General features: G+C 43.6%; 1 long non-coding RNA gene across 1 annotated transcript; it reads right to left on the bottom strand.

Annotated features, from left to right (window-relative positions):
* Positions 1-6128: 6128 nt before the first annotated feature.
* On the bottom strand, positions 6129-10155 carry LOC142776998 (uncharacterized). Its single transcript, XR_012887893.1, has 2 exons — positions 10035-10155; positions 6129-6952 (listed from the first exon to the last, which is right to left on the bottom strand). It is a non-coding gene; the product is annotated as an uncharacterized LOC142776998 (long non-coding RNA).
* Positions 10156-11171: the final 1016 nt, after the last annotated feature.

The raw sequence follows: 11171 nt of genomic DNA, 5'->3' as shown, positions 1-11171 counted from the left end.
TACAAGACCAGGTTCGTATTGAAATTCTAATCCGCATCGTCTCCCTACCCTATCCATACTCCATTGTATTGTCACCTGAGACAAGCATCCTTGCTGTGTAACTTCCAAATACGCATTGCGATCTCTATATGTGACTAGACTGAGTTTGAGCATGCGAAAATCGTAGCGCCAATAGAATCTCTTGTTACCATAGGGCGGAAAGGATAAAATGCCACGTTGTTTTAGCGATCATCTAATATCGAATGCATGCATATACGTTTATCTAGAGTTTGTACGCTGCAAATGCGGGTGTCGTCCTTGAGGCCAGTTTACGTCTTGTCAGCGATTTCAGCAAACTATACGTACAGCAACACAAATACGCATATCGTGGTCCTTCTTTTTGTTCGACAAGCAGACCTATGTTTCATACTCCCTACTGCTTCTTACGGCAAGCAATACAGGCAAACCCCTTCTTCTGAAGAGAATTTCTTAATCGCAAAAATATAAAGAAACGCACACCAGTTACATCGACACAACCAAAATTTATTGAAAGAAGCCGGTGATCTCGCTCTCCTTCACGTTGCTTTCAAGGAGCTTGACGGCTTGAGCCTCGCAGCTTTGCAGGCTTTGCATGGCTTCGTCGTCGTTGTGGGCGTCGAGGAAAGTGCGAATGAAGTCGAAAACATCAAGAATTTCGCGCGAACTTATTCACTTTTGTTTCGTTTCGCTGCTTTCTCTACTGTATTCGTCCGTCACTGTGCACACTGCCCACGATGCTGTCGCCAGGGTACCGTCTTCCAGGGGCAGCGTCAGTGGGGAATAGAGCCCCCCCCCCCCCCCCTCTAGAATATCCGCCTGCTCACCTTTTGAAGAGGGGGGAGAGGGGACTTCCCCACCAGATCAAGTATAGTTAAAACAACGCATATGTTCCAAGGCCATCTGCCCCCCTGTGGGACCACACTTGTCGCGGGTGTCTCCGCAGTTAAAAAATCTTGGCGCCGCAGCTAACGTCGTCACAGAGCTTTTCGCGCACGATCAAGTCGGTGTGAGCACACAAGAAGTCGTGTGGTTCAACAGCGTCTGGTATCGCTTACCGACACAGCGAAGCGCGGCGCGACCCATGCATCAGGCAGTGGCTTTAGATCATCACTGTTTGCACAAGAAACACCCGCTTCCGCCTCCGGCTCTTTGGAACTTCCGTGTTTCCAGCTAGCTCACGGTTTGAAAAAAAAAAATGTTGTGGATCTCTACAGGGAACTTTCATCATTGCGGGAGTGTGTTTTTAAAATCTCTTCACTGTCGAGAGCGGGCAAATTCAGTGAATATCATGGACGTTCAAGGCTCGCCGAGAACGCCAGATTTATTCGTTGCCACGACAGTGTCGCTCTTGAGAGATTTCGTTATTGAAACGTTCAAATGTATAGGTCTAAATTAAAGAGCGATAATTCCATGCTTCTAAAGAAGCCTCTACTAACCCAGTGGTACTTAATGTTCCACTTATAAAAAAACAAGAAAAGAAAAAAATAAGATAAACATGGTTACGTCTGCTTCAGATTGAACGCAATTACTGTTTTACAACCTAAAATATCGTACGTGTGGCGACAGAATGCGATGCTCTATTTGATTCATTTTTCGTCGAAAATTGTTAGCTTATTCATTGACGAGAGTGGGCACTCCGTGGACATCTGTTACGAAGGCATTGCCAGAGGAAAGAGGGAGGGGGAGGGGAGCGGGCCAACTTGGCTGAGTAGAAGATGAAGAGCACATCAGTAGCGTAGCCAGAGGAGGGGGGGCAGGGTTCATAACTACATTCTCCCCGAAATTTTTCTGTTATGCATGTGTATGTATATACGCACGCATACAAACACGCTCATGAACATACCTATAGCATGGTTGAAGCCGGTCTGCATCCCCCCCCCCCACCTCAAAAGCTTTACATTTTACATACACGCACACGTACAGACCCACGCAAGAACATACATGGAAGAGGGTCAACCACGCTCCCCTCCTCCGCCGAATAAAAAAAAAAAAACCGGCTGTCACGGAGCATGTTTTTTTTTTTTATGGGTATGAATATTTAAGTGAGAGGTTCGTATACGTCTCTGTGCAGCTAAGAAATATACGTATAGAAAGAAAACATATAAGAAAAGTAGGGAGGTTAACTAGACTAAGTCCTGTTTCCTAGCCTACTCGGGGGAGAGGAGAATAAAAGAGTAAAAGAGAGATGGAAAGAGGAGATGGACATTGCACACATGGTGCAGTGTTTCACAGGTTGTCGCTCAGTGAAGTTGCCCTGAATAATTGTAGAAGGGCTCATGTGGCTTTCCGGCTGATGCAATTGCAGACCAAGCACCCAAGATCTCCTGAGCAAAAGAACGACCATCCGGTCTCCTCAAGGCACACTGTAGAGTCCGTCGGTTTCGTTCAAAGTCGGAACAATGGCAAAAGACATGGTCAAGAGTTTCTACACAATTGCAGTCGTCACAGTCTGGGGAGTCAGCCATACCGATGCGATATGTGAACGCATTGGTAAAGGCTGCGCCGACCCTAAACCTACACAACATTGCAATGTCACGTCGCGAAGTACTTGATGGCAGCTGTAGTTGGAGTATTAAGCAGAGGTTCTACAATGGTTAGTAACTGAAGGCCTCTGGCTGTCCATAGTTCATTTGTTTATCAAGCTTCGAGGCTATACATGGGTAAGAAAAAAACAGAAATAAAGAGATAGAAAGAGATAAAAGGAAAGGGAAAGAAAGGTATGGAAGGAGCGAGAAATAGAACGAAATGTTTATAGAGAGAGAAACCACTAACGGAGAACGGTTATAGTCAGTGAGTGATTGAAAAAAGTGGTGTCTGTAACGTCGCAGGGAGCTCATCTTCCGAGAAAGCCATGTGACTGCGGCCCCCGTACTCCAGGCACCATACAGCGTCATGGCCACAATTCCGGTGAGAATTATCGGCGCTGTGCTTCGACGCTTAAGTTTCTCTAATCTTAAAAGTTTCCCAACGAAAAAGATTAGCAAGAAAGAAAAAAGTGGTAGATGTGTGTGTGTGCGTGTGTGTGTGTGTTGCAAAAAAGCTGTCTCGCTCACGCGAAATAGCTTTCGTTGCCGAAACGTTATCAAGCTAACAAGATTTGCTAGATAAAAATTAACAAGATATGTTAACAAAAGAAAAGTCAACAAGATCGCTGGAGCAACAAAGGATCTGAAGGTATCAACTAAGAGGTACGAAACGTATAAAGGCAGGGATTGCGCTCAGCTGACATCTCTGCCGGTAAGCTGCTCTCACAGCTAGACAATGAATATGGTTATGAGAAAAAAAAAACACCGAGGTGGGAATAAATAATATCGCCCTTGTAAAAATGTGTCTCGACTGTCTAGGAGTTCAACCCACCACGGTGTTCTATGGTTCTCAACTGCTGACCCAAAGGTCGCCGGTTCGAATCTCGGCTACGGCGGTGGCATTTCCGATGGAGGCGAGAACGCTTGAAGCCCGTGTGTTTAGATTTAGATGCACGCCGAAGAACGACAGCTGGTCGAAATTTACGGAGCCCTCTTTAATACAACGTCCCTCATAATCACATCGTGGTTTTGGGCTGTTCACCCCAACCATCATTATTCCTGTGTAGGAGTTAGACGGCACCTTTGTTTGCTCACTATAAAGCCGTACAACACGTCGACTGTCACATGTGCGGTTTTCGGTCAACATGATCAGTTAACGAGAGTGTACAGCAGTTTTTCCAATTTGTTGTCCGACGGTAGATTAAGAAATATTTCCCCACTTTCGGGGGACGCAAAAGAGTATCCAAACATGTTTCAAGTTTTCAGATTAAAGATGCACGATCGATACTATTCTTACGTGGCAAAAACTTGCACGTGTTAATAAAGTAACTGAAATCGCACATGATCACCTTTACACGGTGTAAGAATGAAAAGAGAGCCCAGAATACGGCACAAGGCAAGCGCTAAGCTAATGGGTGGATAGCAATATCATGGCCCACGCAAAGAATCGTGGGCCATGGCGCTCGTCTGTATCGACTTCCGGTTCGAGAAGCCGTGCCGCCCGACAGGCAATCTTGCCAGGGCCGTCGCTTTTTGCTTTCCTCACAAATTGCTGCTTTATATGCTGGATTGGTATGCAGCTTAGATGAATAACAAATGCAGGCTTTGCGTGGCAGGTGTAATGGTATGAGCGATCATAATCCTATTCAAGCAGCATGCACCTCCGGACGTATGTCCTGCGATGGCTTCTACACTGAGCGGTTGTTTTGTGGCATGGGCCTTTCACACGCTCAGCTGTATCATAAATTTGAGACAGTAGCGGATGCAAAATGGGCTATGCAAATATATTGTATTGGTGTATGCTTCATCAGGCAGAGTACGCGTACTTATGTAGTCAACCTACATTGAGAATTGGCACCTTGGGTTCATATGTGTTAGTGATTTTGAGGTGACCACAATTTGTGCTCGAAAATACCGAAACGAGCTGATTCTGCAAAAGAATACTGCGTGTTTCAAAGCATAAACGCGCTGGAAACCTGCCTCTCACCGTGCCTCGTGTTTGCTAATTTCCACTTTTGGCCTCGTTCTCTAAATGCGCGAAATATCATGTATTCGCAAAAGAATTCTAGAACACAATCACTAAGCAAGCGGCTAAAACACGTCGCAGAATCGCACATATTTCCTACTCTGTTACACAGCGCAGCAGGCAAGTTGAAGTGGCAAAGCGATATGTCTCGAACCAGAAGTATCGTAACAGACAACGTGCCATTTTGCTATCCACATGACTTGCTACATTTTCTTCCGTCTACGTCTTCCCTCCCGCCATAACTAATAGGTATTACCACGTGTAAGTGCGAATATTTTGAACGTGTTGCTTGAGGTGAACTTTGCGCTGCATCCACGGAACTGCAGGCATCCATATCTCCCAATCTGATTACATTATTGATGCCTTCACTGATTTCTTAGTCTGAAGCAAGGTATTCATTCATTCCTTTTAAGTTGACGTTCGTTTCGTCTCCGGCAACTGAATGCTTGGCAGAATATCAGAAGATTTGTATTCACTGAAAACTTGCTTCTTCCTCATTATAAAGCCGAGTTTGCCCATAGTAATCAATCACCGTAACTCGAGATTAGCTCGACTAAACTGACCCCGTGCATGGGAGGCACTGCAGCGTAACACGTGCTCGCGGCGTTTTTCCGCCACACCGTCGGTCCCCTGCAGAAGAGCCTGCTGGACAGCGAACCATTCCGGCAGCTCCTGGAGGCTATGGAGCTGCGCGTGTGCTCCAGACAGCGCGCACAGCCCCAGGATTTCCAGACGTGCCTGACCTACACAATGGTGGCACTGGTGGCCCCGGCCTGGAACAAAGTCGGACGGTACCTCTGCCAAGGTGCGCACTACGCCCAACGGATCTCTATTTTATACGCCGTAGATAGACATAGAACAGAGAGCCATGGCTGCAGCCGTCCTGCAATCAGTTGGGATGGTCCAAATTTGCACGCGAATGCGGACATGAGTAGACAAGTCGGCCTCAATTGGTGCCCCCGCTCCCCCTACCTGCAGCCTAAAAGAGCACTGACACAGACGTTTGAAGGCGAGAGAACTCATGCGACAGATTTTGTGTGTATACACACACGCATATTCTTCGAAGTATCAACAAATATTATTACCTAGGACACATTTGAAATAATTGTTAAAGTTCATGTCGCGCCACCGCACACAAAACGCGCCTTTGTTTTTGATGGAAACAATCAACTTCCACCTGCGCCCCGAGATAGCGTTGGCTGCCGTGATCTTTGCGAGCGCTCTCTACTTCAGCAGGCCTTTTCAATGGAAAGGGCAGACTTACTGACGTCCTTGCCTCGGAAGCGCATCTTGAGGTGGCCACTCACAATTGCGGGTCCTCCCCCTTCCCCACCCCCCTTTGAAAAAGAGCTGTACGCAAGGCGCTCACGTACCCTGCTTTGTGGGAAAACCAATCTGTGTGCCGCTTCACTCGGCACTTATTGAAACCGAAACTGCGACTGTCTCCAAAAAATTAATCATCGCATGCTGGAGCCCTCGAGATTTTAAGCAGCGTTGAGTGGGTCATTAGCCTAAAAGAAAGGACGAGATGCACACTTCGACTTGAAGTACCTAATTGATGAGGATTTGCAAGCACTGAGTTTTTATTTCGAGTTATCAGACAACAACAACAACTCAATAATTGCAAACTAATAACGTCAGTAGTTCTGGTATGAAAAGTTCATTACACAGTGTTGCTTTTTTAGCGCTTCTTTAGTTCTTCATTGACTGTAATAGCAAACTACGAAAATATTGCAGGCTGATCAGGCGCTAACATCGCCCCGAGTTTGCGTTTGTCTGGGCACGGTATATGCATAGGCAAATACATTCGATCGTTAGTTTCATGTTCATCAGTGAACCTCTATGTGAACGTGACATTAATGACCAGACTTTCGGAACAATAGTTTACCAGTCTTAATTAAACTACGAAAGAAATCACACGGAGTACGCATTAAGAAAGAATTCTTTCTCGAACTACGAATTCGAAATTATGTACTCACGAAACCGTTTTGCATCTCAAACAAAATAAAACACTTAAAATGTAATCAGTAAGTCACTAGTAATTGCTTGATGCATTCAGAAGTTCTTTTCTTGTTCCTTTATTATTGTGCAGGGAGAGACTTCCTAGTTGCCGACGGCGTCATACCAGCAGTAGGTAATTGTGCTTTTCTGACTGCCTATCTTGCCTCTGTGTTTTGTTTGTGAACTTCGAACGTGGGCCTACAAGAAGCTAAGACTGCAATAACAGCCAAACCCTTTATGCCAGCCATCCGTTCTAATCCGCAAACGGTCGACTATCACCATCATCATCCTTAAACGGGACGCGCTATCTTCGTCCTCCTCTTGATCTTCTTTTTTGATCCCAGAACACGGGCGCCGATTGGCTGCTTGGCACTCGATAACTCTGGTGGGTGAGAAAGAGAGAGAATTTGCAAGTGTGAAATTCTTGAGGAAAGGGGTCATTTTTTATTTATTTGAATATACTGCAGTCCTAATGCAGGGCTTTTGCAGGAGTGGATGAGTTATACAAAACTATTACAAGCAGAGCAATAATAATAAAACAACACAACAATAAAACTGAAATACATTACAGCAATATATAAGAAAACATCACTATGATATTACAAACACGATCTTTACCTGTTTTCTAAATGGGCAATAGCGGCATCAATGAAATTTTGTAATGATAGTGAACGAATACGGCCCGATAGGGAATTCCGGAGGTCTATAATACGTAGGAAAAAACTAAGTTTGAATGTGTTAGTATGAGCAAATAAAGGCTTTGTGTTCAAGATGTGGGAGCTGCGGGTGCAAGATTCTTCCATAAATGCGATGTAGTTACCACCAAAGATGCCAGGAGAGGAGTTGATCACAGTATATAATAGTTTTAAAGATTCGATACAATAACGAGAATGTAATGGTGCAATGTTCAGTGATTCCAGAGCCTGTGTTGGTGAGAAGTTGTGGCTGTAGTTACGGCATATGAAGCGGATGGCCTTACGCTGAACGCTATCAAGGATTTTTAGGTCACCTTGTTTGTGAGGGTACCAAACGACAGATGCGTATTCTAGAATAGAGAAAATCTACGTTTTATAAAGAAGTAATTTGGTATCACGGGAGGATTTAGCCAAAGTACAGCGCAAATAACCTATCTTTTTTAGAGCTTCCGCGCTGATATACTCAATGTGGTTGGTCCCGGATAAATTTTTGTCAGAATCACACCCAAATATTTTTCTTGTGAGACATTTTTAAGTTGTATACCATCCAAGTAATAATCAAACGAAAACGAATTCCGTGCATTGGAATTACATTACGAGTGTTTTAATGCAATAGACGTTCATCTGCCATGTTTCACACCAACAGCTGAAAGAAATGAGCGATTGTGAAAGACGATGATGATCTTCTGCAGAATTAATGGGTTCGTATAATACGCAATCATCAGCATAAAGACTTATTTTAGATGAGGTGCAGTGAGGTAAATCATTATTATATATGAGAAATAATAATGGGCCTAGTACAGATCCCCGAGGAACACCTGACGTTACGTCAACAAGGGATGAATCCACTAAGTTGAAGGAAACAAATTGTGAGCGATAATGAAGGAAACTGACGAACCAAGAAACAAGACGGGAATTATTGAGTATGGCATCTAATTTCACTAGCAACTTAAAATGAAGAACAGAGTCGAAAGCTTTAGAGAAGTCAATGAAAATGGCATCTATTTGATTTCCTATGTCTAGGTTAAAGGCCACGTCGTGAACAAAATCGACTAATTGTGTAACCGTGCTGTAGCCACAACGGAAACCGTGCTGAGCAGGAGTTGGAATTTTATTGGAGTCGTGGAATTCAATGAAATGCTTGTGAACATAGTGTTCCAACATCTTGCATGACTGTGGTGTAAGAGATATTAGCCTGCAATTAGATAAGAGTTGTTTATCACCAGATTTATACACAAGCAAAACTTTCGCTATTTTTTATGGAGATGGTACTTCACCACAGTCTAGGGATTTCTGGAAAATTACAGTGAGGTAACGGGCTGTCCATGCAGAGTATCTCACAAGAAAGGAATTCTGTATGCCATCAGAACCGGAACAATTCTTGGTGTCGAGATTCAAGATTAAGTTCAATACACCTTCAGTGCTTATTACAATATTACCTAGTTTATTGGTTTGTACGTCATGATTAAAAATTGGAACAACATGATTGTCGAGGGTGAAAACTGACTGAAAATAAAAGTTAAATGCATTAGAAACCACGATGGGGTCGTTTGTAATGGTGTCATTAATCTTGAAAGAGGAACTGGTTGTTGTACTAGGCAAGACTGAAGTCCAGAACCTGTGAAGATCATATTTAAGTAAGGGTTGATGAGTGGTTATTTATAACAAGGCATGATTCACACTCACGTACCTACGATACGAAGGCGTGTATCGTAACCACTATCGGCTATCCAGGCACGCTATGCAGAGCAAAACATAGCTTTGTACAGTATGCAATTGCAAGGAAGGTGGAAAGGAGAAGTGAGAGTGAGGAAAAAGTGAGGGGAGAGAAAATCATAGAGTTTAATGGAAGAAAGAAATGGACAGAAAAATATCAAAGAAAAGAGAAAGAAAGGCAGACGGAGAGAGAAACAGAATGAAATTTTTATACAGAAAGGAAAGTAAACGGGCATAAAGAAGACACTGGAAAAATAAAGTGAATGGAGAAAAAATTAGGAGAAAAAAAAGAAGGCAAAAACGCTCAGAACTTTTTTCCAGCTTGGTGCTGCTATAGGGTGAAGGTAACGTAAAGTTAAACATGTTTTTTTAAATATAAGGATACGCTGTATTGAAATAGACGATTTCTACAGTAGATGTTTGTAATAGTCTTGTCTGGAGGTTGAATATGCTTAAAAACAATGAGACAACTGCCAAATTCCGGAACTAAGAACTGCTTAGTTTCGCTCTTTTTTTCTTTCATTCATTAAACTACACACGATTAGATAGTTTACACAAGGAGGCCTCTATTCTCAAATCATCTCTTTTTACGTCCCAAGACTGGCAAATACTGGCTACGAAGACAAAGACCGAGCTGACGCTGTGCGGTCTCGGCATCAGGCTGCGACACATGACGGTAAGTCGGTGCTACGACCTCGTTTTTTTTTGTGCTCATCCATAATGCAGAAGGAGTGGTACGAATACGAAGTTGAGAGTACAGTGAAAAGTGCGGTGCTCATTGAGCATGATTCAGGTTATACTGAGACACTTGTTGTTAAGGACACTATAATAGTATCCATGTGTCAAAACCAACTATAGTTGCAGCACCTTGACGCATGACAAACCAAAGGTCCGTTGTTTTTCATTCGACCGAGTCATCGGCTAGCCATCCTGGTGCCCTTTCCTGTAACACATGCAGTGTTATATAGACCCGACAGAGGAAAAGTAATCAAATATTGCTAGCTTATAGAAGGGCAACCTTGCAAATCTCGTATTGTAAGTGCACCAACCTACCGTGAATACTGTTTGATCCGGGAGAAGAACTCTCACCAAATCGGTAGACTTGAAAACAAATAGCATTTGAATCTTGTCGTTGCCTTGATGACTTCAGCCGCTGTGGCACCAGCAAACCTTTATCATAGAATGAAACATAAAGCAAAGCTAGTAAACCCTCTGGAAGGAACATCAGCAAGCTAGGTTATATTGGGCTAGGTGGTGAGTGTACTACTACTACTGCTACTACTACCACTCTCTGCTACTACTACTACTACTACTAGTACTGCTGCTGCCACTACTACTGGTATACTACTACTACTGTTGCTGCTGCTGCCACTAGTACTGCTATTAGTATTATTATAGTGAAGAAGAAGTCGATTGCCGATCTCATGCCTTTTTCTTGTATTGATGATAGTTGGGAGATAATATCAACGTATTTCTTCTTCACTATATTATTATTATTATTATTATATCTGCTGCTGCAGCAGGTGGGTAGAGTACTGCTGCACCACAAGTGTCAATATCTTTTTTTATGTTTTAAAGAAGACAGGAAAGCTCATAAATACATTAGAATACTTGCTTTTTGTTACCGCCCGCTGAAACAGAGCATTTATGCATTTATGCATCAAGTATCAAGAAAGAGGTTTCATTGAATTAAAGCCGATGGACGACTTTTCCCTCCATACCATATATGTACGTACATCAACACTTTGCCCCAACCATTTTTCCGCTCAGCAATCTCCAACATCTTTTCGCAGCTGGTCGACCTTCTGGGAACGTCGAAAATCAGCCATGAAACTTGGGTTCAGCTGCGTGAGAATGAGGTTGCGATAGAGCCCATGGAGTGCTTCGTATTACCAAGGTAAGGTGGGCGCTGTGTTATCTCTTCCTACACTTCTGTCTAAGGCTCGAGCGCAAGAACAGAAACTTTTCGAGCACACGACCTACACAAAACACCTGTACCTTTTCCAATATAGAAAGCGCTGCACCTTGCCTGATCACTGACAATGCGCGATATGAGGGTGAATCAGAAATAAGTCACCTGAAAAAACTACGTCGATCAGCTCACTACCGTCGGAGTCATGTATCACTTTATGCGACAGTCGAAGTTCACCGGTAGGCAAACCAGCAGAAACGACCGAATGTCAGGAAAAT

Source organism: Rhipicephalus microplus, chromosome X (genome assembly GCF_043290135.1).
Source record: "Rhipicephalus microplus isolate Deutch F79 chromosome X, USDA_Rmic, whole genome shotgun sequence".
Taxonomy (NCBI): domain Eukaryota; kingdom Metazoa; phylum Arthropoda; class Arachnida; order Ixodida; family Ixodidae; genus Rhipicephalus; species Rhipicephalus microplus.
The sequence above is the reverse complement of the archived record's forward strand: the minus strand, read 5'-3'. Positions and strand labels throughout refer to the sequence as shown.